This window comes from Cydia pomonella, chromosome 3 (genome assembly GCF_033807575.1).
Source record: "Cydia pomonella isolate Wapato2018A chromosome 3, ilCydPomo1, whole genome shotgun sequence".
In the NCBI taxonomy this organism is placed as follows: domain Eukaryota; kingdom Metazoa; phylum Arthropoda; class Insecta; order Lepidoptera; family Tortricidae; genus Cydia; species Cydia pomonella.
The window spans coordinates 10,904,370-10,918,477 of NC_084705.1; the positions used below are offsets into that span (position 1 = coordinate 10,904,370).

Consider the following 14,108-nt stretch of genomic DNA (forward strand, 5'->3'; position numbering starts at 1 on the left):
CCGTACTGGTAAACATAGCATGACATACTCTTCGGTGGCAAACGGACTGTACATTGTCATTTTTTTTCCATCGTTACCTTGTATTGTGGAAGCGTTGATGTGGTCTATTTCCTTTTAAATTGCGGGTTCCTTTTTCTTACATGACCTGACTTTCACTCTGCTTGCAACCGCAGTTCAATCAAATCATTTATAGCATTGGTTATCAAGGGTATAAAACATCCAGTAATAAAATATATGACGTAAAATCTAACGCGCTCAAGTTATCATTGACAATGACATGGAATTGCCAATAAAGTTACTGATTATTAACGAGTAATGTGATTTCTTTTTTCACTAAGCTTTTGTGATTTATTGATAGTAAATGTTTATTGATATGAAATATATCTAAATATGTTAGTTCTAGAGAGTGGATACGAATAGTACTTTACTACAAAAAAATAGGTAATGATTTCGAACTTGTATGATTGTATGATTTCTGTAGAATAACTGTAAACATAAATAAAAGTAAATGGTTATAAGACTGTAGATTTTACGGAATTAAATTAGAATTCATGTCTTGAGTTAGCATTCCCACGCATTGAGTAAGGAAGTCCTCTTCTCATTTCGGAGGTCCTATGTTAACAAGCCTTTCAGGCCAATTCTAGTTTTAGTTATTAGATCTGTTTTCAATATGATACTCATATGATTCTGATATGTCAGTGTTAAAAGTGACATTTCTCCAAGCAAAAACTTAAGGGGAGGATGGGGGAATTGCGAGCGCTGAAAGAAAATAATGTATAATTTCTATACTATTAGCAGTAATCAATCTGAATTTATTAATTATCAAACTATGGTTATATACCTCCAAACAACATTAATTATTTTACGAGATCAATTAACAATTATTAGTTTTAAGTCAAAATCTTGTCTGTCCATAATTACACGTAGCTCTTGGGGTAAACATGGATAGAAGAAGCTGGGTAAATAACGGACAGCATGGGGCATGTATTTATTTCTTGCACTGCGGCTAGCATTTTTGTAAGGTGGCTATGGTGTAAGCTTGCTCTTTTTTTCTTATATAATTTCGAGGCATCTAGTTTGAAAAGAATCAACAATTATTTTTTTAGGTTATCGTAGCGTGACATTGAAACAAACATTTGCAATGCATACTCCATTAGCGAGAAAATCTATGGAAAATATCACTATTTACCATTACTTACTATATAGACCTGTCACTCAAATTAGTAAGCACCCAAAATTAAAAGAAAATTCTCAAATCATACTTTTTTTTGCCTTGCAAACCATGCGCAGCCAACCGTCGTGAATGTTTGCGCAACACTAAGTATGGCGGAAAGTAACACGTGATTGCATCCAGCGGGCGCAGGAGGAAGGGATTAAATAGATATGCGTTTGTCCGGTTTTACCCTGCGTCCGCATTTCACCCATCGTCCCCTACTTTTGACACTAACAGATCAGTATTATGTTGGAAACAGATCTAATAACTAAAACTCGAATTGGCCTGTTTGTTGAACTACGCTCGGTTGCACGCCGCTGCGGTCATTCTTAGATAAAAAAAGTACGTAGCAGTTGATTCACAAGCAGTAACTTGTTTCCCAACACTATAACACACAGTTTCGAAACGTTTGCATTTCACGCCCATCTGATGGCAGATTAAGATCATATTTCTTATCCTCTCTGGCACACATTTAGCATACTTTTCCTTATGCGTGCGGTATGGTGTTGGTGTCACATTTTTAATTTTATTAATTTGTAAATCTGTATTGTATTGTGTTTGTGTTCTTCGTTAAAGTTTATGTTGTTTTCTTACTAAGCACTTTAATAAAACTAGGTACCGTTAAACCACCCAACTATAGTCTAGTACTGCAACTATGGTCCACAAGTTCAAAAGGATATTAATTGTCAATACCAATGTTCCTTTTGGTTTAGGTACTCCGAGTTTTTTCTTTCAATTATAAACATACTTTGCCTTAGAATTACAAAAATATAGTAAAAGACACACCTGAACGAAAACACCAGAGTTTATTTGTGGACCATAGTTGGGAGCTTTGGACTATAGTTGGGTGGTTTTACAGTCGTTGTAATTAGAGCGCACACACGGATAGGTTCTAATAGCCTGGGATCGCGTCATGGACATATTATGCCCGTGGTACAGTGCAAATGTAATATCGAGGGTTTTCTTGTGAGCAGTGTTGTCTGTTTAATTTAGCCTTGCCCTAGTAATACTGTGAAACACAAGGTAACGATTTTGTTCAAGTACATGAGTACATCCCAGCACGTGCCTCACATATTGAACCTATAAAACCTTACCAATAACAAACAATAGCTACTGAATATCCTCGTATCTTTAGGGAATTGAATACTCTTGTTTGTTCGAGCTCGAGATACTAAATATTGAACTGACGACATATCTTATCAGTCCCAATAATAATGCGATTCGTTACTCCCTCAGTTGAACGCTGCGTGGTCCACTAAACAGTTGGATGTAAACTTTACTGTGTATAAATCGAATTAACTGGAACATAAACATTTTAAAGCTTTTCATTAGATTCAGTGGTTGCATGATTTTAGTTTATTTCTGATGGCAGACAGACGCTTCCCTCCAAAAATTGCGTGTTTAAAAGTAGTGCTCACTTTAACCGGTATCACGAATCGTTTGTCCTGGTTCCATTGCCTATTGGTATAAAAATATGTTTTATTTATTTATTGAGATTTAGACTTTCTTATTCGGGTTACCCGTTATTAAAACCTCGTGCCGTAAAATAATAATAGGGTAATTAACTGTTTACAGACATTATGTATGCGGGAAAGCGTAATTGATTACTCGTAGTGTCACAGTAAAATCGATGAATTTTCTTCCTTTTGAATTATTATTCCCTGTTTAGACCGGCTCGGTTCGCTGAGAATTGGCAGTACCTTTGTCTAAAAATCTTGTTTCGGTTACCTCTGTACCTCAGCCTCAATTAAGTCTGACAACGGCGAGCGTGCTTTCGGGCTTGTGATTATTTACTAATACAGCAGGGGTCATTACTCATCGCTCATGAAGAGCGTTGTAAACGTCATTAACTTTCTTCAGCCTGATACGTTACTTTGTTGTGCAATAATCGCCGTAAGTTATAATTAATTTGTTGTTATGTTAGAGAGCGCATCGAATAGCGGCACTTAAAATGTCAAAGATGGTCATAACTTAAGCCATATTCCGCTCATCTAATTACTCTTTAAAAGACAGTGGAAAGTGTAAAATAATAACAATATGAAAGATAAAAGATTAGAAGTAAAGTTAAGTATTCGCGGTGATGGTTCATTAAGTCGAAATAGTGCACGAAGTAGTAACAGAAGCAATCGCAGCAACACAAGCAACAACAGCCAACAGTTACCTGTCAGTGAAATATTTGCTATAGACCGCTTCAAACCGCCCCACAACAGATCTTTCGATATTCTCGACAAGTACCGACGACAGCCTAATCAAAGGGGATATCCAGCGCAAAGCCTGCAAGTTTTAAATCACCCGCAAGAGAATTACAACGGAAATGAATTCCGTGATCGCAGGAACCCGTACATAGATTACTCTCAGCCGCTCAGATATTATAATCCCGGGCATCAAAACTCCGATGGACATGTTGGGCCGCGATACCAAATTGTGCACGAGAGTGATCCGGCTGCTCAAATTTACGGCACGCTACCTCGCACTCCGCTGTACCCGCAGTATCGGAATGTGCAGGAGCCTGGCCTCTACACTTTGCCCGCAAGGTCCGGAACAAGACGAGTCCGCATCAGTGAACAGGCTATTGTTCATGGTTACGGTATGTTAAATCGCTAAGTCTAATTATACATGTCCTATTAACTTAATTATTTAAATGCTCAACTTTATTCGTAGTACATACTAGTTTTTTTTTTTCTAAAACTGAAGAGTCTTCCCTTACCTAGTTTTACCAATTGACGTTGCCGGTTGCTTTGGAAGCATGAACTTCCTTAACATTTACAGTCGGTATGTAAATGAAAAACTTGTATTCCAACCATATAAATCTATTTTCGTTTTAACAAGTTCAGTGGCATTGCACATAGGTATTTAAATGTTTACTTCATTCAGAATTTCTCTTAGAAAGCTAGTTTGAGCATAAAATTGTGAGGTGTCTACACTTGAAAGTCCTTGTTTATATTCCATAATTTGTTGAATAATCTAACCCAATTGCAATTTTTACATTTATTTACATTTTTATTATGTTCAATACGGATGTGTCAATTGCTGCTTAAGTTATAAGCGAAATAAAAAATGAGATCATGAAACATGTGAAGGTCAATGTTATAATAGGTGTAAGTAGGACGAGAGCTAGGCCAACCCTCCCTCGGGACGGACAACAATAGCTGCAGCAGGCACTCTCTCCCGAGTTTACTGGTGCGCTCTACTGAACCAAGCCGATATCAGGTGCAGGTCCCGCCCGTGTTCAGTACTCTACGCACCGCGCTGCGATACATAATAAACCTTCTACAAGAAATCCTAAATTCAAAGTGTTAATATCAATAAATCGTGTATAATTTGTATTTTTATTATAAAAAGATTTTCTAAACATGGCGGTCACGAAATCAGCTGTGCGCGGCATCATGTGTTCGATGATGGAGTTCACCTTTAAAGCAAGTAAGGCACTTGCGTGACATGGCATTCCGCTGTGCTATTTTTATCCCTTCTTTCTTTTGTTGCAAGTGAAAGTCACGTCACTGTTGTGTTGTTAATTTGTTGTTATATTTTTATACGTTTAATGTCCTTCAATATTCATCAGTTTAATACGCTTTATACCTATAATAAAAAGTAATCGGTATACCGTTATGTTTCGTTTCGCTTGATCTATTTGATGCAATCTTTTTGGTATGTGATGTGGTACGATACGAGTACGTAAAAGTTATTCTGGATGCCGGTCGTATTTCGAAGGCCGTTCGCAAATTAATAGGCGTCTTTTTGGCATACCGATATGGTTGTATATGGCATAATAAGGTACATGTGTAATACTTCTATTCATAGCGCAACAATGACGGTACTGTTCTTATATTTCTTATGTCAACTTTCAGTCTTTGGAAAGTTCGTGTTGCATTACTTTTTGTATGATTGTTCATGATAAACAGTATTGATGTAATATTCCGTACCATTATTAACAAAACGTATCGCTGTATAGTAATTTTATTCTATTGGCGGTTATCAGATAGAAAGTAATAACGAGAGCAGTTGTTCAGGCTTGCGGGATAATAAATGGTAACGGATGAGGTTCGTCCGGACGGCGCGGCGACGTACGGCTCCGCGGGACGCGCGTGCGTCGCGGTCGTGCGTCGTGCGCCGATGCCCGATAAAGAGGAGCCGGCCACGATCGGCACTGTGAACCCACAGGCTTTATTATAATAACACCAGCCTACTTGAGCCTGCCCTCACCTGTACCATCTAATAAATTACTAGTAGATATTGCCACCGCCTCGCACTGATCCTGAGGCAAAACCATACTTTAAGATGAAGCTGTTTATCTATTCGTATCAAAATTTCTCTTTTGCCAAGTGAATTGTAATTTAGTATTGCATAGTTACTTTATAATAAATAACGTAATAAGATTCGCTAACTTTATACATTATCCGTTTGACGTTTTATTGACGTACGTCGTCGTGAAAGTTGATGATATTGTCTTTTGGCCTTACGGCTCTTTATTTATTAGATAATTATAATTATTGTAATTCACAGCCAAACAGTTACGTCAATCTTTTACTATTTTTAGTTCCGTTGTTTTGATGTAGGTACTTCAGCTACGTCTATTAGCTTCACGTTGGCATTTTATCTCGGACGAGTAATCTTAAATCGGACTCACCTTTATCTCGCCTTTTGTGTCAGTCAAGCCCTCTCTAATTCATTTGATCTGCCTAAATCAATCAAATGTAATAATACATGGTAAGCCCTAGCTTGAATTTCTCCCATTGTACTCCCGTGAGAGTCTGCACTGCAAACTAGGGTTGTCGTTTTGGATTGGATACAATGCAATTTTAATACACCGACGGTAAATGTTATTACTGTTACTTACATAAAGTGTCTTTCTTAAAATTACATTAGTGTACGTTTTAAGTATGTATAATAAATTATCTATAATTCAATGTTTTGCTTGGCTCGCTCAGCAGCCAGCCCTGCGGTCTGACAGCACCGGCTAGGTCTAGGTACGATACAGACAATCAACGTTGGGAGCTGTTCTGTGGTTTTACATCCGCGCTGCGGGTCTGTACTTCGAAAGTGAACCTGTGAAATGAGTTATTGAAGCGCGTCGACAACACGATATCTTGCGAACATGATAGTGTTAAACTTAGGTATATGTTTTTTTCTTCCTCGCGTTTTCCCGGCATTTTGCCACGGTTCATGGGAGCCTGGGATCTGCTTGACAACTGAAGGCGTAAGCACTAGTTTTTACGAAAGCGACTGCCATCTGACCCTCCAACCCAGAGGGTAAACTAGGCCTTGTTGGGATTAGTCCGGTTTCCTCACGATGTTTTCCTTCACCGAAATGCGACTGGTAAATATCAAATGATATTTCGTACATAAGTTCCGAAAAACTCATTGGTACGAGCCGGGGTTTGAACCCGCGATTTCCGGATTGCAAGTCACACGCTCTTACCGCTAGGCCACCAGCGCTTAAAACTTAGGTATATGTACGCAATGTATGTATGTAGTATGAATTATTATACTCTACCGAGTCTATTATAGTAGATATCACCGTTTGCTACTGCATCCAGATTATATTGACAAAGGTATCAGTCGAAGAATAAAATAATAAAGAGCGTATTTTATTGTACCTATGTAAGCCGGAAAATTTAATAATAAAATAAGGAAATATCTATTTTATTTATGTATGCATAGCGCCTAGTACCCAAAGTCAAGGCTAGCTGTGTAAGACTCCCCAAATGTTATTTTTTAATTAAGTATCTATTATTACAATTCCGTTAAAATAACTAATTTTAGTGGTCGATAGTACGTGGCCGCTTTTGATTTACAATAGTCAAATATAACATCAATAATCCAATCTCGTTATCCGTATGCATTGAAGCTAGTACTAATTTACTATACCAAGGGCCCGTATAATTCATGCAAACAATAAATTCTAATTTTATGATAGCTGAATCATACAAGACTATAAAAGTTTGCAGTGCTTTAAACACATTTCTATAAATTTTAGTACCCACCTTAAAATAACGGTAAACCAGATCGTGTGACATGCTCCGAGATTTGCATCACCGCAACCGTTACTTAAATCGCAGATGCATAAACGTTACCACGGTGAAAATTGTCCTTTCTCAAGCATGTTTGCTATACAGTGTGATATTAAGTAGTCCCGATAGTATCCATTACGAAGCGTGCCGTATCTGATTGGCATCCTTGCATATATTAATCATATGAAACACATTGCAGTATGTGAACCATCGGTTATAAGGTTTCTTCAATTGGAAAGCTGAAAGGCATATCCTGCTCGGCAAATACGCTAAGCTTTTCAGATTGCACGCACCGTGTCCAACGTTTTCTTATTTTCTTCATCATTCAATAATTGCTAGGCTGTAGCTTATCCGCTGCGTTAACGCGATTTATGAAATTAACTTTAATTATACAGCGCATTAGCGACAATCTGTTCATCAAGTCGTTACTTTCCTCTTTTAATTGAGATTACCTTCTTGATCTTTCATAAATATTGCATCGAAGGTCAGTTACCTATTAATGTAGATATTACTTGAGAGTAATTTCTAAAGCAGCTACAGATATTCTAACGGTGTTCCAATGTAAAAATGTATTAGATAATTAATCATTGTTAAAATTTAACATGCTGAAACTTTTCGTAACTTGCATTGTTTCTAAATTAATTGGTATAGTTCGTGTCTTCCACGATGACGCGCAGATTAGTCAAATCTAACCTTTAATAAAATGACAATACGAGTCAAGGCACGCGTCGACGTGAATGACACGATCTATATTTATTTACAGATAAATATTAATCTAGTTTTTGTTAGTATCATCATATTTAGGATTCAATCATCGTTTGACATACTAAATTTTGGATATCTATATTATCGTCGAAGCTTCCGATTGGTGTTTTATTGAGCCTCAAAAATCTTGTCATTACTTAACGGAACAAGTGCTCTTAAAACAAATACTTGCCAAATTAGGTATTTAAGAAAAGTAATAATTTTGTTACAGTTCACAATAGATCAAATACCTACAGTTCAAGTGATACCGGTTATCTGATGCGAGCTTAGATTCTGATTTAAACTACGTGTATAAACTGCTTATTAAATAGTTTTTTGTTTTCAAATGGGGCTAAGTTGTTGTTACCCCCTCGTGCTAATATTAATACCCGAGCAAGCGAAAGATTTTAAATTTGGAATCTTGAGAGCTGCAAGGGTTCCAAGGCATTAGGGTTGAATAAACTGCTATACCGAGTGAAACAAAAAATTTCACCACTCTAACGAGAGGAAACTACTCAATATGAAACTTTATAAAATACATCGACATGGACGCCATTAAATATATATTATTCAAAATCATCACCTAAAAGTTAATTCCACCAGCCTACATAGGGAAACAACTCAAAATTCGCATCATATTACTTTGCCACTGTTGTGGATAATATACAATTTTTTTATTAGTTTTTGAAGTAAAAAGAGAGCCTTACGAGCTGGTGTGGTCAAAATAATTTCACTGTCCGTCTCAATTCTGAATTACGATGAATATAATTGAAAGTGTTCTCGCGCTCGATGCATAGATACGATCAACTGATGCAGATAATCGCCGGGTAATGCCAGGGTAAAAATAAAAGGAGCGTGTACGGGTTGTGACTTTCTATTTTTATACGAGAGGAGAGGACGCGGCGCCGGCGCCACAGCCTCCAGAGGTGGTTGCTGCGCGCGCATTCCGTCAGCGCTTGCGCCTCGGGCAGCGCGCGCGCACGCGGTTCATGTATCCCGGTTCAGTAATCACGATATATCGAATCGATTAATAAATCGTAAATACGATCAAACCTGCGATTGCCATTTGGCAGATTTTTTATAAAAAATATTATTATCTTATAGTGAAACGTTCTCTATTTTTGTTTTGTTGTTAAAGTTAGACAATGCCTGATCTGGAATGCATTAGGGCTTACTTGCTAGTGCTTGAAGTTGATTGACGTTAGATTATAGATATTATCGGAGCCGGTGTTCGCGCTTCCGCATCTAGCCCGGTTTATAGCAGGAAGTGGCAGGACTACCTGAAACGAGGAAATGGGTGTCATAAGAAGGAAAAAGCGTAAGTGTGCACTTTCCCTTCGGAAACAATTACGAGTGCATTAGTATTTTATTAACCAGTCTTAAATTATTACATGGAAATCGTATTTTATTTATTATTTTTGGTATATATAACTATTTCCTACTTACTTGTAAAACGATGCTAATAAAATGTTCGAAGTAGTTGTTTAATTCAATAACCCTTTAATTCAATATAAATTAGTTGACACGCATATTTCATTTAGTAAAGTAATATACATTTATTCTTTAGAAGGGTTTATAACAGGTCCAAACGACGTGCAACATCAGCATAAACACTTCAAGCTATAAAATACGAAAACGTTGTGAATGGCCCGAATCATATAAAGTAAAACTATGTTGGAATCGCCCGAAAGTTTTATTAATTGTTTAAGTGAACAAAAAATGGTCTATTGAAATTAGTCTGTCAATGTAACGAACATATTTTTTAGGGTTTCGTAGTCAACTACCCTTAAGGATTTGCCATGTCCGTCTGTCCGTCCTCGGCTTTGCTCCGTGATTGTTAGTGCTAAAAAGCTGAAATTTGGTATGGATATATAAATCAGTTACGCCGACAAAGTCGTAAAATAAAAAGAGAAAAAAAATTTTTTCGGATAGAATCTTTATCGATCTTTATCGCTTTAAACCTATAGTGTGGAGTATCGTTGGATAGGTATAGGTCTTTCAAAACGAATATGGGTCTTCAAGGCCGATTTTTTGATAGAAGATAATATTATCGGAGATAATCGCTCTCATTAAAAAATTGGGCCCCCTCTAACTTTTGAACCATGGCTCAAAAAATATGAAAAAAATCGTGATAGAAAAGCCTAGTAAAGACTTTCAAGGAAAAGTATAGCGAACATGTTCAGTTGAGCCGTTTTTGAGTTTTTTGACAGATGGGTAACTACGGAACCCTACACTGAGCATGGCCCGACATGCTCTTGGCCGTTTAATATGTCCTCTCAGTATTCTAGTATGAGCCGATTACCAATTTTATCTTTTGTTATTAATTATCATGAATGAGAATTATACCATCAACATATAAAAAATAAAGGGCAAGAAAAGTACCTGTTTTATATGTATAAAGACGATCTTTAATAATTGTGTTCACGAGTATTTGTAGTCCAATAAAAATAATAATGCCCCAGTATAGTTTTAGTATGTAAATTGATGAATATATTCTAATTTGGCATACTGTCATAAAAATATGTGTCAAATTAATATTTATTACGTACCGTTAGTCGTATAAGCCGGGGCAATATCCTTCAAAGGATCGGTCAGAGCATCTGTTGTTTTATATAAAACCGGCCACCCGCCCACCACCTGGCGGTGAGGAATCGTAAACCACATGTAAAATGCAATGTACTTCCTTAATGGCAGTTCACGTTCATTTCAACACTTTAACGTACAAATATTTCCACTTATTGCGGGATGCAAATTATCAAAACAAGTTGTTAGCTTTCGCGTACTGATATTTTATGCATAAAAAAACATTTTGAAGTGTTGTTCCAGTTTCAATCTAGCTCAATAAAATACCACACAGTATTATTCGTGCAAAAACACTTTGTCAAATATGCTAATTCTCATTGTAAGCCAACCTGTACCAGTGCACAGAACGACGTGCACGTGCCTAGTAATATTAAAATAGTCTGTCATTTCTGCTCAATAAGTCATGTGTAATATGTTTTTACGAGAACCTGCTCAATAGCCATGTCGCCGAATGACGGTGAAACAGTAATCTTATATCTTTACCTATGCGGTCATCGCTCACATATTTAGGCGAGACTTGTGTTATTTGTTCTACGCTGTTTCGTAACTTGCAGTGTTTTGGTAGATGATATTTTGGTTTCTTCAAGTGCGCTACTTGACTTATCCTCATTTGATATTTTGTAGGCCTTTAGTGATTATGTCATCTTCCAATTTAGGTGTGTACAAATTCCTAGCAAGGTCATGTTTTTCGTGAATGAGTTTACTTTAATGGGATGGGATGTTAGCAGTGCTGTATCAAAGCGTTTATACGGTCAGCAAGTAAATATAAAGGATCACAGTTCTATGTAGGTCACATGAGTTGTACATGAAGTCATTCGTATTATGGTGTTAATGGTGTTATAACAACTATATCGTCATTGTTGCTACAATCAACAAGAAGTTTTCATTCAAAAACCTACTTTGATATCAAATCCAAATTTTACCTCGCTAACACACCTATGCTTCACAGTCAAATGTCATATTGAACATCTCTTATAATGGGACTAATTATAAAACTCACATAGCAAACTTCAAGAGCTAATCGAACGAATCTGTAGTATTCTGCAGCATTTATATAATGATATTTTACCTGATTTTACTCCTTAATCGGACTCCCCGGGGTAGCGGAAGCTTCTCACAGTAAACACTTACGCCCATTACGCTTCACCGTCTGCCATTAAATCAAATTGCCTGCGTTAATTTAATGTTAACGGCCCGCCTCTTACCTTCAATCATCATAATTGTAAGTTCTTACATTGCTGCTACATTTTCTCAGTTAGATCGAGTTCATTAGGTACGCGTTAAGATTTTAGTGTTATTTGCCATTTCCTAGTTGTTATTTTAATTTAGATAATTAATCTTTTATCGGTACAACACCTATTTATGATTATATCTTGTCATTAACAATTGATGTCACATCTACTTGGCCTCCCTGTTTCAAGAAAACTTATGATAGTTGTTATTTATTTAGTCCATCATTTTAGTGAATTTATAGTGTAATCCCAATTTGGTTATAGTAAAAGTAATTGCTTCAAACTGTACCTTACCGTTGTTTATTACTACAAAATTAAATCGTAGCAAAGAGAATGTTGAGCCAACGTGTTGTTATTTACGCAAATTGAGACCAAGCCGAGCGCTATTTGCTGCAGCATATGAACGCTCAAGATAAAATCGCAAGATATGCACTTTATCTTTGCTACACGTGTAATCTTGTGCAAATACACGATAAAGTAAACTGTATTAAATCACCGAAACCGACTTTCACCTGTCTGTTACATTTCGATTGAAACTAAATTACCTCCTTTCCTAGGAAACAGCATTCCCATTAAAATAAGACTACTGTAAAACGAGAGTCACGAGTCCCTCAGCGATATCACGACCAGTTGGAAATATAATGCATAGTTGCGTTATTATTCTATTAAGATGATCCGGGGGTGAAAGTATCGTGACTGATTGGCTATTGTCGAGAATACTACTCGGGACGCGGCTTTGATGAGCCTGGACCATGATTTCACTGCCCCTATGTTTGTTTATCTCATCAACTGTACATAATCGTGAGAACAACTGACAGTGCGTCAGTTCATCTCGTATTCAAGTTAACGCGGATTTTACCAACAGTTTAACGGAGCATTCCAGGCGTCAACGACTCTTTAAATATTTTCGATGCCGTTTTATTTCATCGACATCATTAGATTGAACGATACATAATCCTATTGTAACGTTAAAAGCATCAGTCAATGTACCCGAAAGCGGCTTGGAGAGCTCGTAACAATGGATGTATCCACGTATACACCTAATGGCATCGTTTAGGGATAGCCTGCCAAAGCTTGGACGTGTGAAAGTCAAATTCTTTCTCATTCGGTGAACTTTGTCGCTCAATGTCGTGGCGAAATCGTTCGTGATCGCATGGTGACCTTGTGACACTGCTTTATGCAGCAATGCATCCTTTGACATATTGTTCGTGATCTATTGTAATATAGCCATAATTACCGCCAATGGCCGCTGCGTTTACAACGCCCACGATCAATTAAATGGACCTTACGACTTGAAATAATTTAGCTTAACGTGTCTGCAATAGCAGTCACTGGCTGCACTGTTATTGTCTAACATTACATTTATTGGTGCACTAGCACCAATTAGAGAAGCCGACTAAAGACATTAAGCTCGTTAGCCCATTGACTCTGTAAAGTTTCTCTAAAGCATTTATGTAACTGTTTAGTCCGACCGCATATACAGCTTAATTACTATTTTTCCATTGCGTAATATGAAATTCGTTAGGAAACAATGGTCGGTGCATAAAACGAGATAACGTGTCTGCATTATCTTCGACGTTCCAGTTTATTATTGATCGGCTGTTTACTGTTACGGTTCATTGCCTCTTTTAAATAGAGCTGTCCCTTCCTGGTCGCCATACGTCTATAGTGGTTATTATCAATTTAGACTAAATAGGCCACAACCTGTATAAGATTAATGATAGATACGGTATCCGTTTAGTTATTGTACGGTAATTATAAGCTTGCCTTTAGTAGGTGGACTTTATTATGACTAAAAATCACGATATATACCAATTTATAGATCTTTATTATTCATATTTCTTGTGAAAGTGTTGATGAGCCGTTAACTACATATTAATAAAGCTTTAATCATACTTTCCTTTAATCATATTCACGTCGTTTCTATATATACTTATTGCTTACCATACCAACCCTAATAATAGATTTTTTTTATAACACGTCGGTGGCAAACAAGCATACGACCCGCCTGATGGTAAGAATTCACCGTAGCCTATGGACGCCTGCAACTCCAAATGTGTTACATGCGCGTTGCCGACCCAGATATACAGTACTTTTAACTTTCGAGTTATAGGGTAAATGAACTATTTTTTGTTGTTATTCCGTCCGGTCAGCCAAGCGACAGTTTGTGATCCCTTAAACTACGTTAATATTATAGTGCTTGGTAGATGAGCCATTGTGGAATGGACGCATAACTACCACAAAAATACATATTTGGATAATTTAAAGTCCAGATAACTAGGAATTAAAGAATGATTCAAGCGACCGTAACTACAATGAATGACA

General features: G+C 37.0%; 1 protein-coding gene and 1 long non-coding RNA gene across 12 annotated transcripts in view; one reads left to right on the top strand and one right to left on the bottom strand.

The window, feature by feature from the left end:
* Positions 1-14,108, top strand: part of LOC133516039 (protein lap4) — a 102,517-nt gene that overhangs the window by 49,351 nt on the left and 39,058 nt on the right. The gene's annotated exons all lie outside the window — the stretch shown is intronic.
* Positions 7,549-12,256, bottom strand: LOC133516053 (uncharacterized). The gene is made up of 2 exons (XR_009799163.1): positions 11,757-12,256; positions 7,549-9,248 (listed from the first exon to the last, which is right to left on the bottom strand). It is a non-coding gene; the product is annotated as an uncharacterized LOC133516053 (long non-coding RNA).